Source organism: Haliotis asinina, chromosome 1 (assembly GCF_037392515.1).
Source record: "Haliotis asinina isolate JCU_RB_2024 chromosome 1, JCU_Hal_asi_v2, whole genome shotgun sequence".
In the NCBI taxonomy this organism is placed as follows: Eukaryota; Metazoa; Mollusca; class Gastropoda; order Lepetellida; family Haliotidae; genus Haliotis; species Haliotis asinina.
Genome location: NC_090280.1, coordinates 32,865,944 through 32,891,377, shown reverse-complemented (window position 1 = coordinate 32,891,377; position 25,434 = coordinate 32,865,944). Strand labels below are relative to the sequence as shown.

Sequence of the window (25,434 nt, the reverse complement as noted above, 5' to 3'; positions counted from 1 at the left end):
GCTAGAAAATAGACTGGTTCCTTCAGCAAATGTTTATACTATGCATGAAAGGATTAAGATAAATGTTTATCACCCTTTATTGTTATGATTTCTTGTTTGTGGAAGATACAGTGTAATATTTTTACCACAGTATTCCACTATAGTACTATGATGTATGACGTCATAATGGTTTACAGGTATGTCATCACAATGCTAATACCTCGATCACAATAGTATTTAAATTTGTTGAGCCGCCGAAAGCTGAGAGTCATCACACTGAAGGCAGATTGTGTCAATTTATGTTGAGAGTAATAAACAGAATACTAAACTCACGTCCCTGAAAAACAATTTTTATTAAACTTGTGAAAGATTTAGTCGTTTAATATTCCTATAAAGTGCTTTACATAGATTGATATTTAATAGACTTTTGAAAGAGTCTGAATCAGGTGACACCGATAAAGAGCAAGGAGCTAATTGTCTTAGCACAATGTATTTGGATGACATTTGTTATAATGCATTCATGTTGGATGTGTTTCATTTTGTGTGTTCATTTATACATCTGTGTTGATTATTTGATGAACCTAAATAAATTTGAAAGTTTTGTTGGCAACTTATGATTGCTATGATTATTGAATTAATGGAAATGTGACAGTGTATCCTTAACTCTTAATGAAACAAATGGGACAATTGTTTGAATTTAAGTACTTAGCAACATACAGGAACAATACTTTCAAATTATACGTCATGATAATGTCACAGGGAAATTTGGAAAACATTATCATTTTCGTCCTAGATTCATTGCTGTAGAATCTACTTGCCTCTTTTTCTATTAGGGGTGTAGGGTGGGTGAAAACATCCACTTGGCTCGGCGTAGACCCTGATGAGTCTGCATATGAGTACAATTTGTGGACCCCATTCCTATCGTGAAATTACTAGAATATTGCTAAAAGTGGTGTAAAACAATACTCATTCACTCTTCCTCTACTATGATCCAGTTATAGGGGATTTAACATTATACAATTTTTTGCCCCAATCACGGAATCAGTGCATTCAGTCTAAACTTCCTGGTCAAGTATTCAGCTGAACGTGCCAGTACAGCACTGGAAAGTTTACACTTGCTCGCTCACTCACTTATGAACGAACAAACAAGCTTGTCCATCCAAAATGTCAAGGTTCAGAGAGCAATGACAAAATTTCATTCAGAAATGAAAAAAGAATTTACGTGTAATTGCTCCCAGTCTTACAAGGGGAATCAAGAGATCTTTTCACATCCATAAGTGTTATTTTATTCTTCGCATTTGAAAATTGAGTAGACATTAAGTCCTTGTGCATATGCACTTCATCTTTGACAAAATCAGCCATGATTACCCAATTTTGTTGTTCCATGTTTTCAGGGAGAATAACGTCTTTGACACCACTGAAAACTTTTTACTAGAAATCTATAAATTCATTTCTGTTGACACCATTGCAGACCTAACTGTATCCAAAGTGCTGAATCCCTAATTTTCAGCTCAAACACACCTCAAAAGCACATTTTAAGAACTCGCTTCTTTCGCAAGAGTATCCTGCTTGACGGGGCATCTCTTGTGCATTGAAGAATCTTTCTTGTGGAAAAAATCCACAAAGTTTCAGATCTTGAATGAAATGAGAAAACTGGCCAGATCCTGCCTCGAATGGAAATAATGTTTTTTTTTGCTTTTGATGATCAAGTTCAGTCGTTAGGAAAACACCCTTGAGATTGGTTCAACAGAGTAGGAATTCCGAGATCCCCCATGCTCCTAGTTAGCTCTCATTTGTAGGATAAGCTTCTGTCTAAAAATGTCAACGAGGCATTAAAAAGATTTGTAGTTTTGAAAACACAATGGACACTGCTGTGGATGCAAATGGGGTCATTATTTGGTTCAAAATACTTATGTTTTTTATGCTGTATTTTCGTAATGTTTTTTCCCAATTTCATTAATATAAGATCTTTGTTCTAACATTGATTAGATTTTAAATACATTGTAGTAGTCAGTGTTTGCAGTTAATCAATTTATATCAAAGCCATGATGTTGGGGGTTAGAAGGATGCATAAAATTTCTTTTATTATTTTGGAATTTGTAGGAACATTTTGTGCAGACTTATTCTATTGAAGGTCTGTATGAAAGCCTAGGTTGTATCATGACACAGAATTTCCATGAAAGACTGTAGTCCTTCAAAAACCTCGGGTTGTTGGGGGATGAATGAATGGATCTCATGGTCAGGTTCACTTTCTGGACTGATAGCATGTCATGGTATCTGGGCCAGATTCAGTATTACACCGCCTGCCAATCATGTATAGCTGGAGTGCAGTGTTAAACAACTAAATTATAATTGTGGTTTAAATGCAGAATTGCACCCTCAAAGGCAAGAAACAAATTTGTAATCATTAGATCCATTATTTATACCATCTGTATCTGCACATTTGACATTTGACAATCACCCATGCAGATCTGGTTTGGTCGTCAGTTAACTTGGCATTCTTGTTGTAAGAGGTGACTAACGGGGTCGGTAGGGGTGGTCACGCTCACTGACTTTGTTGATACATGTCATTGTACCCCAGTAGCACAGATCGATGCTCATGTTGTTGATCACTTGATTGCTGGTCCATCAGGATATTGGTGAGTGATGCATTAAGCAACAGACGCCAAACTATTTCACAAACAAGAAGACCAAGACAAATGATTATAATTCTTATTTAACATTTAACATTGAAAGCAGTGATATTTTGAAATTGAAATTCACTGATAAAATACACCTGAACTTTGGAAATTTGAATATTTTGAAAAGTCCCAAGTTACTGAAATGCCAGTCATTTCACAATTATCTGTCAAAGTCACTTTACATTAGATAGATCCCTGCTGCAGAACAATGTGTTTGCATTGTGTCATCCTTGTCTGTTAAGTAAGCAGGTGTTGCCATGGATAATATCAAGTTGTAAATCTAACCACCTCTCAGCTTGTTGTTTGGTCACTTTGTCATATGTTCAGCAGAAACAGGAGATGGTCACTTTTTCACATGCAAGGCAGAAACTGGAAATGGTCACTTTTTCACGTGTTAGGCAGAAACTAGTAATGGTCACTTTTTCACATGCTCTGCAGAAACTGGAGAGAAACTGGAGATGGTCACTTTTTCACATGCTTGGCAGAAACTGGAGATGGTCATGTTTTCTCATGCTGGGCAGAAACTGGAAATGGTCACTTTTTCACATGCTGGGCAGAAACTAGAAATGGTCACTTTTTCACATCCTCTGCAGAAATTGGAGGTGGTCACTTTTTCTCATGCTAGGGAGAAACTGGAGATGGTCACTTTTTCACATGCTGGGCAGAAACTGGAGATGGTCACTTTTTCACATGCTGGGCAGAAACTGGAGATGGTCATGTTTTCTCATGCTGGGCAGAAACTGGAAATGGTCACTTTTTCACATGCTGGGCAGAAACTAGAAATGGTCACTTTTTCACATCCTCTGCAGAAACTGGAGATGGTCACTTTTTCTCATGCTAGGGAGAAACTGGAGATGGTCACTTTTTCACATGCTGGGCAGAAACTGGAGATTGTCCCTTTTTCTCATGCTGGGCAGAAACTGGAGATTGTCACTTTTTCTCATGCTGGGCAGAAACTGGAGATTGTCACTTTTTCTCATGCTGGGCAGAAACTGGAGATTGTCACTTTTTCTCATGCTGGGCAGAAAATGAAGATGTATTATGGGTGTCCAAGCTTCTCATTTGTCAAATCAATTCTTTATGAGCTTTAGCATATCTCAGGTAAGAATTCAATTTGCTGTAAAGAATATTTGTTGAGAATAATGGCATTAAAATCTTCTCAGATGAGAAAAGTGATTTGACTTAACCTTTGAAATTCACTTTGTATGCTTAGCTAAAAATGAATTGGTTAGCTGGTTTATAACAATGTTTAACACCACGCTCTGCATTATTCCAGCTTTCTGGCAGCAGTCTGTAAATAACTGAGTCAGACAATCCATGATTAGCATAATGAGTTATTATTAACTGCATTAAGTAAAAATTTTATGAGCAAAGTCCTCATTCTTTGTAGCATTTGAGGCTATTGTTATGGTCAAGCTACCAAGTTTTGGAAAAAATGGAACGTCCAAAAAATCATAGAAAATATGAAATGTGTAACATTTATTCAAACAGGATTAACAACTAACTGTTGAGTGAAATAAGATTTTTTTCATTGATCAAGCACTAATATATGGTGTTCATTTTGTCTGATGGTGACATAAACAGATATATAGAGGATACTAAATGACCTGTGTAATGCTGTTTTCATTAAATTAGTGAATGATTTAGTATCAAATGAGCGGAAGCAAGATTGATACTAAATCTTTAATGAGTTTAATAAAACTGGTATTTCACAGAAGCAAGTTTAGTGTTCTGTTTATTACTTGCCAACATGAATTGACAGAAACTGCGGCAAAATTGCAAACAGTGTGAGGACTCTCAGCTCTCCATGAGTTAAGCAGGGTCTAGTACCGTTGCTACAGCGACATCAGCATTGTGACGTCACAACTTGACCATTTTGACGTCATACGTCAAGCTGTATTAAACTAGAGTAATATCGCTATAAGATATTACACTGCAGTATCTTAAAAGGGCCAGTAATAAAGATACTTGTTCTAATGACCTTGTCCAGGTTTGTGACCAGCTTGTGGCTGACTGACTGTCAAACACAACACAGGCTGCTCTGCTGACAGCATCTTATAATGGAAGCATGACAAGGATTTACCTGAGTCATATTAAAAGTTAGCTGTTCCACAAGCCCCAGACTTCTGAATTGTGCTGAGGACAAGTAAGAAATCCGTTGTGTGGATAGGAAGAAGATATATGAAGCACAATATTATACCATCTTCTCCAAAAGGTAGTAATGAAATACAAAACCAGCATTTATACATACTGTTGACTTATGAAGAGGAAACAGAATCTTAAAAATACCAATTTCTGCAAAATAAATATTTGGTAGATCCAGTCACATATGAGTGAGTGTATACCGCTTTTAGCAAAATTCCAGCAATATCACAGAGGGGGGACACCAGAAGTGGGCTTCACATACTATATCCATTTGGGGAATCAAACCCTGGTTTTCAGTGTTACAAGTGAACACTTTAAACACTGACTACCCAGCCATGTCTCCAATCAAATAACTCATTAGTATTTTATGTTTTCCACCCATTATTTTGTTAAAGTCATCAACATGTATGTTTAAAAAACTGCCAGTATTTAGATATTAATGGCTGCTAAAGTGCATTATGTATCTTTCCAAACTAGTTCATCCATTCTCAACTCCCTGTGGAGAATACAACCATGCTTTCAGTCAGTACTGGACATTTTTTCTGGGGCCATGTGTGCTTGTTCAATAATCCAGGGATTTTTCTTGTCATGTTTAGAAATCAATATTCAACACTGCAGCTGTTTTCAGGAATATATTCCAAAATGGAGTTTTAAATGTTCTATACCATTCCTTACATAATGACGGTATAACCTGTGTCATGACTTTGTAGTTGCCTGAAAATAGTCATTACTTTACTAGACATTCAGGTGATTGACATTGATCTATGCAATTGGGATACAATCACAAGTCAGTGAGCCTGACCACCTGATCCTTTTAGTCGCCTCTAAAGACAAGCATGGGTTGCTGAAGTCACCAGTTCTTCATAGGTTTTTGCATGATTGAATTCCGAATATCTGAATAAAAAAAACAAAAAAACCCAACTCTATAAAGCCTATGCTTTTGCTGCTGAGTAAAGCAAAGGGCAGTAACAAGTGTATCTATATTTACGTGATAAAGCCCACTTTGATGTGAATATATGTGTTGACTTTATATATATTTGAGTGACCGCAAGTAGCTGAGGTTGCCACCTCTATGGAAGTCAAGATTGGCTGGAACTGCATGAGTTAAATCATTGTTATCAGTGGTAGGTTAAGGCAGTATTTGAAATTAAGCATATGGAATGCATTTAATGGCTGTCAGCAATACGAAACAATGTAGAAAGCAACAAAAAAGTTCACGTAAAGTAGTCGATAAGAATGGATGCAGATTTACCATCATGTGGCCTTATTGATTCTGAATTACAACAGTGATTGAAAATTAATTTCTCTGCATGTCACAATGCATAGTATTGTCAATTAGTAGTTAATTATATTCATTAAATTGCCTTTCTGGATGATTGAATCAATAGATAAAATTATTGACCTTTTATTCATGTTTGAATTATTTAAAAGTAATTAGTGCTTTTTTGATGATTGAATTACTAATTGAAATCAATTAGCAGAAATGATGAAGCATCTTCAGGTTGCTTACTGAAGTACTGGAACCAAGGAGCTTAGAATGTCATCATGGGAGTATACAACCTGTTTGGCACTAGAAAGTTACGTCACAAGTCCATCTCATCCTTACTGGTACCCATACACTACATATTGTAACAAATTTGCTTTTCTTGTAGTATTTGTTGAGTGCATTGTTTTGCATGGTTTTGATATCTCCGACAACATATAACGGTGATGTTTTCAGCAAAAGAGAAATGACATTTGTAGATACTAGTGCTTTCCCCACACATAAATGTCGCTGTCTGATTGGCTGAGGGCTCGTCTATTATTTTCAATTTACCCCATCTACAAGCGAGGTGCATTGCAGTACACCCCCTGCCAAAAGCAACTCATTCGATACTTTGCGGTAGTAACTTTTTTCATCTCGAATAACATTAAATGATGCATGCTGCTCGGAAATTACCAATGTTTTGTGAATGGAAATCGATGGAAGGGAGATAACGCTAACACTGTTTTTCTAGTGTAAAATCTAGCAGCAGCTGCGAAAATATTTGCCTTTATTTCCAATAAATAAATTTTGGCAAAACGTTCAAATGTAGTTCCTGTGAATATTAAGAAGGGGAATTACATCAGGTCATTATGTTGCACGAGAAGAGAGACTTTGCGGAGGCTTTACTAAGACAATACCTACGGAAAAAAACGGCAAGATGCAAGATGCAAATTATTTGATACACTAAGGTTGACTGAAGTGTACAATTCGACACCCATGCTTGAAACAATTCAAAATTGACATTGAAGTGTTCGATAAATGCATTGTTCAGTAGTCAACCCATTCTTGTCGTAAGAAGTGACTAATGAGATCAGAATTGTTCGGTAAGATAAATGCATTGTTCAGTGGTCAACCCATACTTGTCGTAAGAAGTGACGAATGTGATCAGAATTGTTCGGTAAGATAAATGCATTGTTCAGTGGTCAACCCATACTTGTCGTAAGAAGTGACTAATGGGATCAGAAGTGATCTTTAAGATAAATGCATTGTTCAGTGGTCAACCCATACTCGTCATAAGAAGTGACACTAGAAAATCAGTTCTCATTACCATCTTGTCCTTACTGGTACCTGTATACAACATATTGTGACAAAAATGCTTGTCACAGTTTTTTTTGAGTGCATTGTTTCATATCGAACGGATGAACAAACAAACAAACATAAAAACCTGAAATGTTAATTTTTGACTTCGGTTATGTTATCGTCAATTGTTGTGTGTTCAAAATAGGCTAATCCAAGCATTTGGAATCAAGCACAAAGAATGAAAGAAAACTGTTCTGCACATCAAACTTTGGAAACTTTGATCACATGAATTCTCTCCTTTTTCTGTTTGTATTTGCTGCACGCAAGATGTCAATGTGGTCGTGAGAACTCTACCAAACATCTTTTCCTGTTCCGTGGATCTAATAATTCAATTAGTTAATGCCAGACATATTTGAAGACACACAAGGATGTATCCTGTGATGCGATTGTGGATGGAGACAAAATATGACATTATGCATTCCTACTGTTAGAAGTGTTTTTGAGTAAAGTAACAGCATGTTTTAGATGTGATAATGGCTTTTTATTGGACATCACCAGGTTCATTCTAACTCTGACATAAAATGTAGTTCCTGCAGCATGTCCAGATCTTTTTGATACATGAAGCTGCCTGGGATGGGATATTTTCAACATGGACAATCAGATTCTCAAGTTCACCCGCCCGACAGTTAGGTTAAAATTTAGAAGAAGAAGATATGAAGATATTCAGTTTAATTTAATGATACTGAGTAAATTTGCATTCTTTGTGGGCTGGTGTGACGTCAGTGTGAAGGTGGGAGGGTCTGTTTTTTTGCATAGTAAGGATATGATATATTGGCAAACAACTTCTGTATATATTACCTGTGTATTGAGAACTACGGTGGTTACACCAGGCAGGGTGACAACAAATACCATTTTTTAATGTCTTTTGGTGGAATGCAGATAGAAACTGAACAAAGACCTTTAGTCTGTTTGGGCACACACTCATATAAGGATGTCAAACAAACCGTTAAGATTAGCTCATTATAAGTCATTTGTAGTCATCAGTAGAAGTGACTGTGACAAGTGAAGGAAACACTGTTGTGTCTGCCAGTTCCTCTGTTCACAAAGTGACCTGTGATTATCTTAGGATAGGTCTTCAGCAGCCCATGCTTGTCACAAAAGGTGCCTGTGCTTGTCGAAAGAGGTGACGAACATGTATGTCATCGTTTCCCCTTTGCGCTGATCGATGCTCACGCTGTTGATCACTGGAATGTCCTATCCAGACTCAATCCTCCCTCCCTTACTTATAATTACTCAGTCACACTCGCACAACAAAATTTCATGTCCCCATAAATACCCACATGCTAATTTCACTCACTCACTCACATTTCAATATTATATCACGCTGTGATATCTCGGAATGACCACACAGGCATGGAATCAACAACCTTGGATTCTCCGCTGTGCATCATCTGATATCCTACTGCAGCCCTTTAAGATCCATTAACCCCGACAATCTTGTAAAGCCTCATCACCATCCGAACAAACAGTCCTAGTTTACTTTGCCTCGCAGAACAAACTCTCATGACCCAATATACACCTACGTGCTAATTTCATTCTCACCGTTCCCCAAACAGACAAATATTGAAATTTGCCATCGCTGCAGCCCTGGCTCAATGGCCACATTATCTCCCGATACAGAAAGAATTGGTCCACATAGATGATGGAGAAAGACTGTGGTCATAATGCTGCCAAGCCGCCGTCCTTTCTCAAGGGTTTAGGGGCGACATGGTTTTATGATGTTCTCAGGGAACAATACTACTTTTTAAATTAGTTTTTCTTCAACTTGAAAAAACATTGAGTAATGGTAACCTGATACTTTGGTTTCATAGAATATTTGGCAATAAGTTGTAGTTCCAGAAACACATGATAGATATTTTCTCTCTAACGGTAAACAGGAAGAATAGGAATGTTGCAAATGTTTATAAAAGAACTTATTCGTATAGGATGGCATGTCAACCAAGCGAGTGTTGTTAGGTGCCTCATTATAACAGCCATCTGACACTGAAGACTCGTGTGTGTGAGTTCAGTTTGACACTGCACTCAGCAATGTTCCAGCTATATGTTTGTGGTCTGTGAATAATCAAGTCTGGACCAAACAATCCAGTGATCAACTACATGTAATCATGTGAGGTACAAAAGATCAAATAGGACATCATATCCCTTACCACAACTTTAGCACAATACATCTGTCTTAAAATTATCATGAATATAAACAAAATATCATATATGGCACTAAATGTATATAGCTCCCCACTTAAACTGTACATGTAATACAGAACAGCCATTATTAGAATCATTGGTTTAAAGTTAAAAAACGATTCTTACTGTAGAGATCAGCTTTTAAGCCTTAAAATCATGGGGACCAACTTTTTATTTCTGCTGTGCTTGGTGGAAAAATAGATGTCCTGGGGCAATCAGGTCTTATTTTCAGAAATAGCTATCTGATTCTGATGGTAAAAACAAGTGGATGAATGTTATAGACCTAGCTAATTACCGAAAACATCACAAGACCAGCAGCTGAAGTCAGATTAACCCAACTGCGAGACCCCCTCATATAAGGGAGATGAATGCAGTCTTAACGAGCCTGTTATCAACATCACCCCAGCCTCCTCAGCCACCATAATCTGGGCCCGATACACGCGAGTCTGGAAGCTATGATTGACAGGCAGCAAGGTATCCTTGTTATTGGCAAGATTATCAGGATCCGAGGTGATGTCGCTGGTCTTGTACAAGTCATTCGTGTCAGCTTATAACTAATGGTAGCAGTTGTGAGGATTTCATGTCACACCAGAAATGTTTTTTGCCTTATTGAAATGTGCTTAATTTGGGAATAGAGATTTATTGCATTTTTGACGTGTTGCGAAAAAGATTTGGCGCTTTTTTAATTTTACATGCATTACATTTCCATCCATTCTTTTCTGGAGTTGGGTGAAGGGGTAGCCTAAGTAGCGTCCGCTCTTGACACCAAAGACCATATTTTGATTCTTTACAGGGGTACAATGTGTGGAGCTCATTTCTGGTGCCATATTATTGCTGGAATACTACTAATTAGCGGCATCAAACCATACTCCTCACTCACTCCTTTCTGTAGTATAGGTAATGGATTCTTTAGCCTATCAGTTTGTGCTGATCCAGATATGAATAATAATAATAAATATGTGCAGTTCTGTATTTTGAATGTTCTCGACTAACATTACGACAAGATCAAAGGGCAAAACAGGATGGCAGATCCTCCAAAAGAACACCACTGTGCAGCGAGAAGCGTTATAGAAGTCTATTGGTGAATTGTTTACACTCATCATAGGGGTATACAAAGTCCGCAGTCTAGACTATCTTTTGTCCAACTTCCATTTATGTGGAAGCTGTGCAGGTTAGATCTGACTTTGTGTGTTGGCGATCAGGTGCCAGACTCTGAAGTTGTGGATTCATTTTCTCAATAGGACTCACCCCAACAGACGTACTATAATCTGTGTTAAAATATTTTTCACAATTTTTTGCCTCTGTACTGTTATACTTAAATTTTAAAAAGCAGTTATGAAGTTCTTTGTCCATACTTTTCCATTATGTTTTGTGAAAAATGAAACAATGAATTTTGACATGACAAAATGTTTACTTCATTGACCTCAAAGTCCTCACTCTTGTTTGGGAGTATAGTATATTTAATGCATTTGAAGTATGAATTGAAAACCATACTAAATGAAATTTGATTGTAAATTCTGTTCAATGTATCGAATGTTTAAATGCATGTATTTGATACAGACAGAAAGTGAATGTAACTGGCAAGGTTAGTTTTATCTCAAATTATGACTTTTTTGGACAAACAAATTTCTTTCGCCTTTTTGCTTCTTGCATGAAACAGTACCAGAAAAAGTTCTTTCAAGAGTAATTGCTCATCTTGTGTAACCTGACTTCCAATCACAATATGTGTTTATAGTAACCATGAAACTATTTTCTTTATATTGTTGGTTGGACCTTTCCTCGATGGTAGATAATTTAGCTTAAGTGATTCTGAAGCTTCAGCTATGGGACCAGTCTCTATTCCATATCATCTAATATGCAGATATGCATGATAGGTTTACTTGACACAAACGTGTTTATCATACAATAGATACGCTAAATATTAGAAACCTATTCAATAAGCTTTCTGTCTCCATCTGATAGATATGGAAATTAGATCCCTTGTCACATTCAATCTCCATACACCTGTTTAAGGTCTGCTAGTACCCCCAGCGCGTGGGTAAAAAATGGTTTCAATAGCTATGCTGCGCTGTGCTCACAATGCATGCATAGTGAGTAGGTTTGCAGAGCTTGAAACGGTATGCCTGCCTGGAGTGTGAGGTCATGAGCAGTCTAATCTTGGTTGTGTATAAGACAAGTAGATAATCTACTTGTTACATGAAAAAAAACAGGTTGATTGTGATAAGCAGACTCTGTCACCGAGAAAACTCAGTGTCTGGTTTGTTGACACCTATGGGTCTGCCTGCCTGTTTGCTAATGACAATATGCAATGCACAGCTTCAATCACTGACCACATGCAATTTGAAATTAACATCTATTGGGCTTATAAGCCATAAACAAAGACTCGGCTAAGTGTGTTGGCAAATGAACCAGTGGCCAATGACAGGGCGTCATTAAACATGAGTGCACATCCACCGGCCCTGACTAGGTTCTGTATCGGGGCTGCTTCGTTATCCCAAGTACAAAATATTGCACTTTTGATTTTCATTTATACGCTTATAATTTTGTTTATTTGTTTTTTCACAATCACCAATGCATTGTATATATCATGAACAAGTGATAACTGTGTTTTAATTATGTTCAATTTTTTGGTTGCATGTGACCTTTAGGAAGCCCATGCCTGTCCCTCCTTCACTATGCTTTTTGTAAGAGGTGACAAACAGGATTGGGTGGTCAGGCTCATTGACATTTGACAAGTGTCATCATATCCCAATTGTGTAGATCGATGCTCATGCTCCTGATCACTAGATTGTCTGGTCCACACTTGATTATTTACAAACCACTGCCATACGGCTGGAATATAGCTGTTTGTGGCATTTAAACTGCCATCAAGCAACCAACCCCTCTGCTTTATGATTGAACATTGATGCTAATTTTTTTCCCACCAAAAAAGATACCTAATCTTGGCCCCAATTACCAACTTTACAGATACCAGAGGGGTTCTGTTGGTACTGTGAGCATTTACCAAGTGAATTAAATTCAGCACATTATAAATATACTTATTATTATTAAACCCAGAAGTAGGCACATCATCAGGGCAGACATGATTCTGATGTTTACAACAAACAGTCTACAGGGGTTTTCTTATGCTGCTTGGTTATGTAGAACTTCAGCATATGGCGCCAGTTTTAGTGTTGACACAGTGCAACGGTGACCAAATTGTTGACAATAAAAAGTCTGTTCATCTTTAGCACTGCAACCATTTAGACAAAGAGATTCTTTCTTCCTGTAATTTAATAGTTAATTATCCAAATGTAATTTCCTTGGCTTGTTTTTATTTAACTACGAGGTGTATTCAACAGTCTCCAATTATTTTCCAGCACTTGCTAATGGATGAAAAACATGGGGAATTGATTCTCTTTCATCAGTTAGGTATTATGTTTTGGCTTTTAATAAAAACATATTTGCAGGTGATTGTGAAACTATATGTCGTAAATAATGTAGATCGTTCAACGTCTTTCATATGCATCGCCTGAAGTTACTTCATTTTGAAATAAGGATGAGAAATTGTTATAATGGCATGATAATTTTGAAGAAATTTTGTGTGGCATTATTATCCAATATATGACAAAGTTCTTTCTTTATATATACTATAGTTGTCAATTAAAAAACGCTTTCATGCCTAATATCTTTGTGTTCAAACGACAAACTGACCCAAACACCCTGGAGTGAGAGAGTGAGTGGGTGGATGTGATTTGGAAGTGTGAGTGAGTGAGTCCTTATTTTTATCCAAGCCCTAGGCAAGGTAACAAGAAGTTCCATGGATTAATGATTTTATATGAGCGAGTTTTTATTTTATGGTGCTTCAGAAGTATTCCAACAATATCATAGTGGAAACACCAGAAATGGCCTTCACACATTGTTGCCATATGGACACTTTTACCACTAGGCTACCCTGCCACCCATGAAATAGAATATCGAAGTGATCTGACGAAAAGTTTTGGTTCACTTCGTTTTAGAATTTAGTGAATCCAACATCAATAAAAATGCCAAAAACTTAGACTGAAATCAATAAATCCCAAATATATAAGATGAGGCTGTCAGTAATAATCTTTTTGCTTAATGGCTTAGGACAAAGTCAGGCAACATGAGGCATGCTAAACTACATTTCCAACAAGTTTATTGAGGTCATATTGCTCTTGAACACAGTCTAATGTGTTGTATATGGAGATTTTACTGTTAGATTCACAAAAAGCAGTTCAATCTGAGTGTATTTCAAACGAGAAACGTCAGTTAAATGAAATATACAACTTTGATAAGTTTGATAATTTACTGACACCATATTTGTTTCATTTCCACATAAGATGTAACAGTTTGAAGCTGTATAGCTCTTGGATTGATGGAAAGTGGAACTGACTTAGGCGATGCAAGCAATTCTTTTGTCATATTAAGAGTGAGTGAGTGAGTGAGTTTAGTTTTACGCCGCACTCAGCAATATTACAGCTATATGGCGGCGGTCTGTAAATAGTCGAGTCTGGACCAGACAATCCAGTGATCAACAACATGAGCATCGATCTGCGCAATTGGGAACCGATGACATGTGTCAACCAAGTCAGCGAGTCTGACCACCCGATCCCGTTAGTCGCCTCTTACGACAAGCTGAGTCGCCTTTTATGGCAAGCATGGGTTGCTGAAGGCCTATTCTACCCCGGGACCTTCACGGGTCGTCATATTAAGAAAGACCACAATGTCTCATTAAGGGCAACTGGTGCTGAAGTACAACACAGTTTGATTCATGGAGGACAGAGCGTGATGTTGTGGTGCTGAAACTGTTTAGTTATCTATTCAGATGCAGGATTTTACATAACCCTGTGAAAGTGGTATCTGTGAAGACTTGGCTCAGAAATGGTCTCAGGCCATGCTTATTCTAGGAAGGACCAACAGGATTGTGTGGTCTGGTTCCCAATGCATAGATTGATACTGATAATGTCAGTCACTGGATTGTCTGGTCCAGACTTGATTATTTACAGCTCACCATAATGCAGCTGTAATATTTCTGAATGCGTTGCCAAACAAGAATTGTGTTTTTCAGATGGGTCTATGATCATCTCATATTTGTCCAGGGAGTATTTTTCTAAAATGTCTCTAAAAGAATATAGTCCCTCTGTTTTATGATGATCATATTTGTTGTAATATAAGATGATAAGATAGTCAATGCACAGCAGTATATTTTTTTAACATTCCGAAAATTATTGCCCCAATTTGCAGGAATTATTCAAGTTGTAAGGATGGCTGGTAGTTAGGACATTAATCATTGACACAGACGCGCAGCTAGACTATTGCCTGACATCCACACCAGATGAACAGCACCAGATGTTTTTTCAATTAGAAATTACTGACATTTCTGTGACAGCATTGTCTCTTCCCATCTGCAATGTTTTGGTGTTGGAAATATTGCATGACGATCTGTGCCAGGACAGATGTGTTAAACATGTCTGCTGGTATGATTCCAGCATTGAGTTGCCAAGTAATGGAATTGCACACTTTATATGAACCCATCACCAATATGGACTGGTATCCCTGGATGATATCCAAAAGTCACATGTGAAAATATCCTGAATTATATGTGATAAAAAACCTGCAAAGAATAAAATGTGTTGAATGGTTAGGTTAAATGATTTTTGTTTTGAAAGATCTGAGCTCAAGTTGGTCTTAAGCAACCCATGCTTGTCGTAAGAGGGGAGGTGCAGCGTAGTCTGCTGATTAAGGTGCTGATGCCAAATACTTGGGTTCGATTCCCCAAATGGACTCTATATCTGGAGCCCATTTCTTGTGCACCTGGATGTAATATTGCTGGAATATTTCTAAAAACAGCATAGAACTGAACTCTTATCTGTTATAATAGAGGACCAAGATATTCAAGTGGTCAGACTCACTGATTTGGTTGATACATGTCATTGTATCCCAGATGTGTAGATCAGTGAAAAAAGAAAGGATTATTTACAGTCTGCCGCCATAAATCTTAAATATTGCTTAGTGCACCATTAAAGAGCCAACAGACGTCTAAATATGGCATAAAACATCATTCACTCGCTCTTCCTGTCATTAACATGGAGAAAGAAACAACATTTTGTGCAGTTGCAATATTTCTTGTGCCTTTGTCAATATGGAGAATTCTGATCAAAGTTGTAATCTTGGGGATGGCGCAGGCAATCATCTAAATACCAGCGAGTGTGCTCTGAATCCTGGGAGCCATAAAGGAGTCAATACGCCGTGTTGCGGGTTCCAGGAAGAGATGTGTTGAGTTTACCCTGTCACCTTTTCTTCATCGTTGGTCGGACACATCATTAATCCCATAGCCGGCCATTAGCCCCCAGCAGGACTGGGGCACAGGGAGCGATAGATTTGGGGCGACTGATGCATTGTGGGACAGATTGATCAGGCAGGAACTGTCAAGAAACGTAGAAATGGTCCTCAATCACTCAGTATCTGCTTTCTGGGATGGGGAGTTTTGACAAGTGGAGTCATTTTGGACTGAGAGTTGTGGTTGTGTGCAGAATTCTTACTGAAATATGTCGTTGAGATGGTACCATTGCCATGGTTACTGACTGTTCATTTGGTCTTCTGATGCAGGGTCTGTCTCCCTGCGGTGCCAGATGTCCTGTCTCTCTTGAAAGTATCAGTCTGCCAGTTAAATCTGTTTGTGTGTTAGCAGTGACAGCTGGCTCTGCTTCTTTTCAGGTTGATCCAACTACCACTTCATGTCAAATGAATTTACTAAAAAACTACCTAGCTTATCCTTTTTTTGTAGTGTTTGTGCTGTAATGTTGTTTTACCTCCTGCTTTTGTGTATTTGGGAGGTGAGGTGGCCTAGTGATTCAAGAATTCACTCATTATGCAAAAACAAGAGGTTCAGTTCCCCACACAGGCACCATTCTCCACACAGATTCAGTTCCCCACACAGGTACCATTTCCTACACAGGTACCATTCCCCACGCAGGTACCAGTCCCCACACAGGTTCAATTCCCCACACAGGTACCATTTCCCACACAGGTACCATTCCCCACACAGGTTCAATTCCCCACACAGGTACCATTCCCCACACAGGTACCAGTCCCCACACAGGTATCATTCCCCACACAGGTTCAATTCCCCACACAGGTACCATTCCCCACACAGGTATCATTCCCCACACAGTTTCCATTCCCCACAAAGGTTCAATTCCCCACACAGGTATCATTCCCCACATAGGTTCAGTTCCCCACACAGGTACCATTCCCCACACAGGTTCAATTCCCCACACAGGTACCATTTCCCACACAGGTTCAGTTCCCCACACAGGTACCATTCCCCACACAGGTTCAATTCCCCACACAGGTACCATTCCCCACACAGGTACCAGTCCCCACACAGGTATCATTCCCCACACAGGTTCAATTCCCCACACAGGTACAATTCCCCACACAGGTATCATTCCCCACACAGTTTCCATTCCCCACAAAGGTTCAATTCCCCACACAGGTATCATTCCCCACATAGGTTCAGTTCCCCACACAGGTACCATTCCCCACACAGGTTCAATTCCCCACACAGGTACCATTTCCCACACAGGTTCAGTTCCCCACACAGGTACCATTCCCCACACAGGTTCAATTCCCCACACAGGTACCATTCCTCACACAGGTTCAGTTCCCCACACAGGTTCAATTCCCCACACAGGTGCCATTCCCCACACAGGTACCATTCCCCACACAGGTTCAATTCCCCACACAGGTACCATTTCCCACACAGGTTCAGTTCCCCACACAGGTACCATTCCCCACACAGGTTCAATTCCCCACACAGGTACCAGTCCCCACACAGGTATCATTCCCCACACAGGTTCAATTCCCCACACAGGTACAATTCCCCACACAGGTATCATTCCCCACACAGTTTCCATTCCCCACAAAGGTTCAATTCCCCACACAGGTATCATTCCCCACATAGGTTCAGTTCCCCACACAGGTACCATTCCCCACACAGGTTCAATTCCCCACACAGGTACCATTTCCCACACAGGTTCAGTTCCCCACACAGATACCATTCCCCACACAGGTTCAATTCCCCACACAGGTACCATTCCTCACACAGGTTCAGTTCCCCACACAGGTTCAATTCCCCACACAGGTGCAATTCCCCACACAGGTACCATTCCCCACACAGGTTCAGTTTCCCACACAGGTACCATTCCCCACACAGGTACCATTCCCCACACAGGTTCAGTTCCCCACACAGGTACCATTCTTCACACAGGTTCAGTTCCCCACACAGGTACCATTCCCCACACAGGTTCAGTTCCCCACACAGGTACCATTCCCCACACAGGTTCAGTTCCCCACACAGGTATCATTCCCCACACAGGTACCATTCCCCACACAGGTATCATTCCCCACATAGGTTCAATTCCCCACACAGGTACCATTCCCCACACAGGTTCAATTCCCCACACAGGTACCATTCCCCACACAGGTACCATTCCCCACATAGGTATCATTCCCCACACAGGTACCATTCCCCACACAGGTACCATTCCCCACACAGGTTCAATTCCCCACACAGGTACCATTTCCCACACAGGTACCATTCCCCACACAGGTTCAGTTCCCCACACAGGTACCATTCCCCACACAGGTTCAATTCCCCACACAGGTACCATTCCCCACACAGGTTCAGTTCCCCACACAGGTACCATTCCCCACACAGGTTCAATTCCCCACACAGGTATCATTCCCCACATAGGTTCAATTCCCCACAAAGGTTCAATTCCCCACACAGGTATCATTCCCCACACAGGTTCAATTCCCCACACAGGTACCATTTCCCACACAGGTTCAGTTCCCCACACAGGTACCATTCCCCACACAGGTTCAATTCCCCACACAGGTACCATTTCCCACACAGGTACCATTCCCCACACAGGTACAATTCCCCACACAGGTACCATTCCCCACACAGGTTCAATTCCCCACACAGGTACAATTCCCCACACAATTCCCCACACAGGTACAATTCTACACACAGGTGCAATTCCCCACACAGGTACACTGTTCTGTCTGATACCCTTAAGTGCTTTGCTTGAATAGTTTATCTCAAGCTGACCATGATCCACTTACCCACACATATCAAATGAACATTTAAGCAAAACTGCAGCTATCTATGCTATCTCTTTTTCCCAAGAGGTTGCATTTTAATGTTTTATGTTATATTCCACGTGCTGCAAATAGGGTAGAACATCACGTTTATTGCAGTGACACAGTTCAACAGAGATAATTGTTACCCCACTTGAAACAGTATAAACTCCCTGGCAATTAGTCCTTGTTTTAGCCCAATTATCTGAGCACAAGAAAGGTATCAAGTACACTATTACATGTGTTTTTATGATAACCAACTTTCCCATTTCCTGCAGTAGCGTTACCCACAGAGGTGGCGTGTATGACAAGAATTAACAAGTGCTTCTCTGTCAGTTCCAAAGTGACATTCCACTTGACAAACCACATAAAAAGGGAAAAATAATTGGTCCTTAGCTTTTGCCAACCATATGCTGAATAAACTAACATTTGTGTTGTAAGATAACAAAATTATGTAGCTCAACTTTTTGAAAAAATCATTATACATTTAGATGCTATGACCCAAAAATATTCTGTATCTCACAGATATCTTATGCATGCTCTGTAAATGATCAAGTCTAGAACTGTCAACCAATATTTAACATCATAAAATTTGATTTATCAACTTTGGGTATGACGTGCTTTGACCAGGAAAGTGAGTCTTACCACTGCATCCCCTTTGTCATCGCTTAAGACAAGTATTGTTTGCAGAAGATTAAGTTTAATTTGGAGCTATCTTCAAGGCAGTGTAAGTCCTTCTGTGTACAGATTACCGCAGACCAGTCCTAGCCATGATTCACCAATACAGCCATTGAATGCTTAAAAGCAATTCTAATCCAGATCTTCATGGAAAGTACAAGTATGGGCTTGTGAAGACCAACTCTTACCCTGATCTTCATTGTAATACAAGCACAGTTTCTGAAGACCAGTTCTATCCCACACCTTCATGGCAGTACAAGCACAGTTTCTGAAGGTCAGCTCTTACAGAGATCTTCAAGAGCATAACCTCTGAAGAATACTTTTAGCTCAAATCTCAAGGCAGTACAGCAGAATCTGAAGACCAATTTAAATCCAGATCTTTATTGGCCGCAAGGGAATACCAACATCATCTCATCTCTCTGTGCTATTGCCTATAACAGAATGCAGTAAACGTCGTCATGATTACTGACTACCTGGACAGATTAGGGACCGTGTCAACAGCTAATTGACTGCACATCATTTACTGCACATGGGTTCTTGAGCAGCCAGTCAGGTCAGCACACAATTCGGTCACTGGGCCACACAGACGTGGCACAGTTCTACCTGCTGACACATACTGATGGAATCAATACTTACATTTGTTTTCATCATTGGTTAGGTTAGTTACTTTCACTGTATAAGAGTGATTAATCCAAGATTGAAATGTTTGGTGGTGTGTGGTCTTGTGCATGGAGCTCTGGTCACAGAAGTTAAACAACGTTGGGTGTGAAGAGTTCTTCCATGAGTGACTGTTTGGTAGCTTGACTCCTCCTACAACAAAGCTGTGTATCCTTATTATATATGTTTTAAAAGGGTTGATGTCAGGCTGACTGGCTGTTCAATGTTTAATATGGCACAAATGTTTTGTCTGTTGTTTACAACATACGACCATATCCCTGTAGATGTATCGTCTGACGTTAAAATTAGAAATTGTTGTTGCCCTGCCTGGTGCTAAGTATCAAGCGGATAAAACAAAGAGTGGTTTGAAGTCAGTATATCATAAAGTCAAGGGGTGCATGTTCCATTTCCTCACATGCAAACAGCATGTGTACATACACACGACATGTGGCTTGCTTTGGGGTTTGTTGTTTTATACTGCAGTCAGCAATATTCCAGCCATATGGCAGCGGTCTGTAAATAATTGAGTCTGGACCAGATGATCCAGTGAGCAACTGCATAAGCATAAATGTACTCAATAAAATTACATTGTGTCATCCAAGTCAACAAGCCTAACAAGCCGATCCTGTTAGTTGACTCTATGACAAGCATGGGATGATAAAGCCCAATCCTAACCTGGATCTTCACGGGCACACTCACGACAATAACACTTGGTAAATGAAATTATAAATGTCAATTCTCACTTGCTGAAAACATAACCGTTACATGTTGTTGGAGATATCACAGCTATGTTTGGAATATTATGGTTGGTTTAGCTGTTGATATGTGTCAGCAACGGTATCTTCATGTGCAGCCACTGGCAATTAGAGGGATATGTTTGTTTGTGCATTCATGTATAAAATCAATGTTGTTAATGGCTGGAAACATTATTCCACATTCCCTTTTAATTTACAGCATGAAGGAACTGAAAACTATACTCCAATCAATATACAGCAACTGATTTATGTGTGTGTAATCAGCTCATGGAGCTGAATTACTGATAGGACTGGAACCCCACATTGTCAGTTTCATCATCATCATCATCATCATCATCATCATCATCATCATCATCATCATCATCGTCAAACACCATCTGCATCATCAAATTCTTCTGCATCATCTGTGCCTTGATATTGCTGGATTATTGTTAAAAGTGGTATGAAAACAAAGTCATTTACTCACTTTTGCATCATTGTTGCTGCCTTTGTCATCATCATCATCATCATCATCATCATCATCATCATCATCTTCATGAAATCAAATAAGATTACAATCATCATGTTCTTTATTAACATGATAATGATGTCAAACACCATTCCATCATCATCATCATCATCATCTTCCATCATCATCATCATCATCATCATCATCATAATCATCATATGTTGGAATAAACCAGTCACTGCAATCATGTTGTTTTGCAGTCATGCCCAACTCTTGGCAAGGTCTAGTGTTTCATATTTCAAATTAACCTAGCCAGACGAAGTAGACTTGACACTCTAATTTATCATCATTCAAATCCCAATACTATCAACGTTGCACAAGTGCAGCACACTCCTCATGTATCAAGACATAGTTGTACATACCTGCCAACCCCCTGCCCCCACCACCCCCCACCCACCCCCCCCTCCAGTCTGCAGCTGGCTGCATCGTCTCATCATGCCAGGCTGAAGCTGTGGAATTAAATCTTAATGAGACAAGCATGGAATCGATGACGGAGTCCAAGGTCAGCCAGAGTGATTACGCCATCCTTGAATCACTCGTCAAAGTTCTTGTAGATGTATTTCTTCAAACATGGCCTCCATTGTCAGACAGACATTTCTGGTTCTTGTTACAACAAGAGATATCTGATGTCGATCTGATGCTAGTCAACCAAACTGGCAATTTTTTATTTTGGGAAATGAACTTATACAGGCTCATTTGGTGAAGTTGGATATTTTAAGGATTTGATTGCATTTCACAGAATTGTCAATTCTTTGGAATTGTCAAAGTCGATTTTCTTGTTTCCATTGTTGACTTTGTGTATTTGAGGACTGTTGATTTGGGATATATATGGATGTCTTGTACAAATTTACAGTCCTTGTTATTTGTTTTTTCTGTCAGTTTCAATGCGATTGATTGACAAAAGGACTTTATGGTCAAGGTATTGATTGACTGGTCTGTCTGACATGTGTTTTGCTTGAGTAAACATCACTGAGGTCAGTTCTGTGAGCAAATATCGGCATAGAGAATAGGTCATATAAGATCATGATATGATGGGTCTGTGTTGGCTCAAGGCTAGTTGGGGATTTCTACAGCTAGAAAAGGTATATGTAAAAAGTAATGGTGGTTCATCATGGGTTTGTGACGTGAACCCTTCAGGAGTGTGTAATCCCCACAACCTCATGGGTATGTGATCTGAAACGTTCATGGGTTTTTGATCTGAACCCTTTATGGCCTTGCAATGTGAACCCTCATGGATTTGCGATCTGGACCCTCATAGGATTGCAATCTGACCCTTTCATTGGTTTGTGATCTGATTCCTTTCATGGGTTTGTGATCTCAACGGTCTCGTGAGTTTGTGATCTTAACTTTTCATTGGTTTGTGATCTGAATCCTCGTGGTTGTGTGATCTCGGCAGCCTAATGGTTTTGCGATCTGACCTCTTCATTGGTTTGTGATCTGAACCCTTCATGAATTTGTGATCTGAACCCTTCATGAATTTGTGATCTGAAAATATGACTGGTTGCCTTGGTAATCGTGTCTGTTCATACCATGCTTGTTTAATTTGGAGATTTCAAATACACTCAAGTATGTGGGAGCTCAAGTATATTTCTTTGGTTTATCTTGTTGAGATTACAAGGAGAGAAAGTTCAAAGATGAAAGTGAACTCATACTAGAAACTAGAAGCATATGGCTAAAAAATCAAAGCAATTTGACATGCCCCACAATGTGTTCTGAATGTCCCACATCACTGAAGGCTGCTGGCAATGAACTCACTTTTTAGAAATGTTTGAATGAACACTGTAGAATGGATGCTGAAAAAATATACTGTTGTCTCAAGACAAATTAACCAAAATTCGTGACAAGATGTCTGAAGTTTCTGTGAAGATTTCAGACAGTATTGATTAGTGCAGAACATCATTTTATTACTTTACCAGCAACCCTTGAAGATCAGGGCTAGAATTGATCTTCAATAGCCCGTGTTTGTTGTAAGAGACAGCTAGAAGGTTTGTTTGGTCAGGCTTGATGACTTGGTTGACATGTTCATTGTATCCCAGTTGCATAGATTGATGCTCATGTTGTTGATCCCTGGATTGTCTGGTCCACATCTGATAATTTAACTCACTCACACAGCCAGCCTTCAGATTCATCTTGAGGACCCTTGAAATGTTCACTTGGTGAACTTTGAACCCATAGTTTTGAAGGTCAGGGTAAACCCTGATTGCTGACCTTTAGATGGACATGTGTGTCGACTTAATAGTATCCAGTAGAGCATAAACACAGCAGTGTAATTCAACCTCCCGAGGACTGTTAAACTATTTAAATATGGCTACTTCAAAACACTTCCTTCACAACTCCATTAAAAGATCTTCATTATAGAAATTGGGAAAAAACATTTCTAATCTCAAGTATCAAACAGATTTTAATCATGCTTCTATCACAGGACATGAAAACAGCTTCTCAAGCAGGATCTATAGAAGTCGTATTAACATGCAGTGTTTTGTGATAAAACAGGTGACTTGTAAGTGGAAAACCACAGCTACCTTAATCAGTTACTGGGTCATTCTGACATTCCAGTATGGAACTATCATACAAATCAATATTGATTAGGAGCTTGTAGGAATGTATGATCATGTTTACAGTGCTTCAGTAAGAATTAGGAATCATCTGAATTCCAAATCTAACAATTGCCAGGATGGAACTGCTGTAAGATGTCAGGATAATAAGTAGTTATGGGGAAAATAGTACATACTTATGTGTTTAAGGTGTTATGTGCTTGAGGAAGTTGTAAAATTTGTATAAATCTCGGTGCTATTTAAAGCAGGATCTCTGCTAAAATATATTCAGCTGGATGTAAATGCTGTCGAAAAATCATGAAAGGGATCACTAAACCATTAGTGTGGACACCAGGTGTTTTCAAAGAGGCTGAGTACACCTGTTGGAAGCTGTTGGAAGCCATGTTCCATGCCATTTCATCAGTATCCTGGCTGTATTTGTGGATTCCTAATGTTCCAGGCTGATAGGACAGCAGTATCATGATAAATGTGTTAGAACTTGTTCAAAGAAATCAAAATTCATCAAGACTGTCCTTTCCAATAACAGTTTCTTTGATCATGTCCACACAGAATCTGGGTATCTATGAAACTGAGACAACGAAACCACTGCATTTCAAGCAATTTTGACATCATTGGTCAGCAATTATACCTTTACTTCAGCTTCATGTAGTCAGTATGGAATGGTATGTACATCAAAGTCTTTTGTGGTCTGTAATAACTGGTGAAAGGATACGTATTGATCTTTTTAAGTTCTGAAGCTGAGTTTCGTGCCAAGTATCATGCATTGATGCTGTTGGTGTTCTCTTGAAGGAATTCGAACTGTTGCCTGACATGCTTCAACCTCTGCATCCTCTTGTGGATATTAAACATTCATGTGGTGCATCGATGGAGGTGACATGTCTTCATGATGAGAAGGCATAAAAGTGAGGTTTTTGTTGACGGCAAACACATTCATGAAGAAAGTATGAGAAGGGGAATTGAAGGCTTTAATATGATTGAATAGTTTTTCCATCTCAAGACTAATAATGGTTATAGATCTTCGGAAATACAGTCACCTTGGGTCAGTGAATAGAATCATGTATGAAATTTTTAACTTGGAACATTTATTTTCAAATCTATGGATTTATTTAAATGTTTTTGAAAAAGATAAGATTTATTTTAAATACATTTTGTTTGGTGTGAATTATAGCTAAGTAGCTAACAAAGTGAAGATGAGCGAGTGAGTTTAGTTTTAGTTTTATACCCCTTTAGCAATTTTCCAGTAATATCATGGCCGGGGACACCAGAAACGGGTTTCTCGCTTTGTACCCACATAGAGAATGGAACACAGAGTGCCATTCGAATGCTTTTATCACTAGGGTACTCCATTACGATAAGATGAAGTGAGAAGGGAATTAATAATGTGTGTCCTTGAATGCATCATTTAATTGCACCTGCTTCATGTTACCTTTTGGTCCTAATGTGAGTAAGTGAGTGAGTTTAGTTTTATGCCACTCTTAGTAATATTCCATCAATATCATGGCAGGGGACACCAGAAATGGGCTTCACACACTGTACCTAT

General features: G+C 39.1%; 1 protein-coding gene across 2 annotated transcripts in view; it reads left to right on the top strand.

The window, feature by feature from the left end:
• Positions 1–25,434, top strand: part of LOC137290446 (fibroblast growth factor receptor 1-like) — an 80,100-nt gene that overhangs the window by 13,241 nt on the left and 41,425 nt on the right. The window lies entirely within an intron of this gene.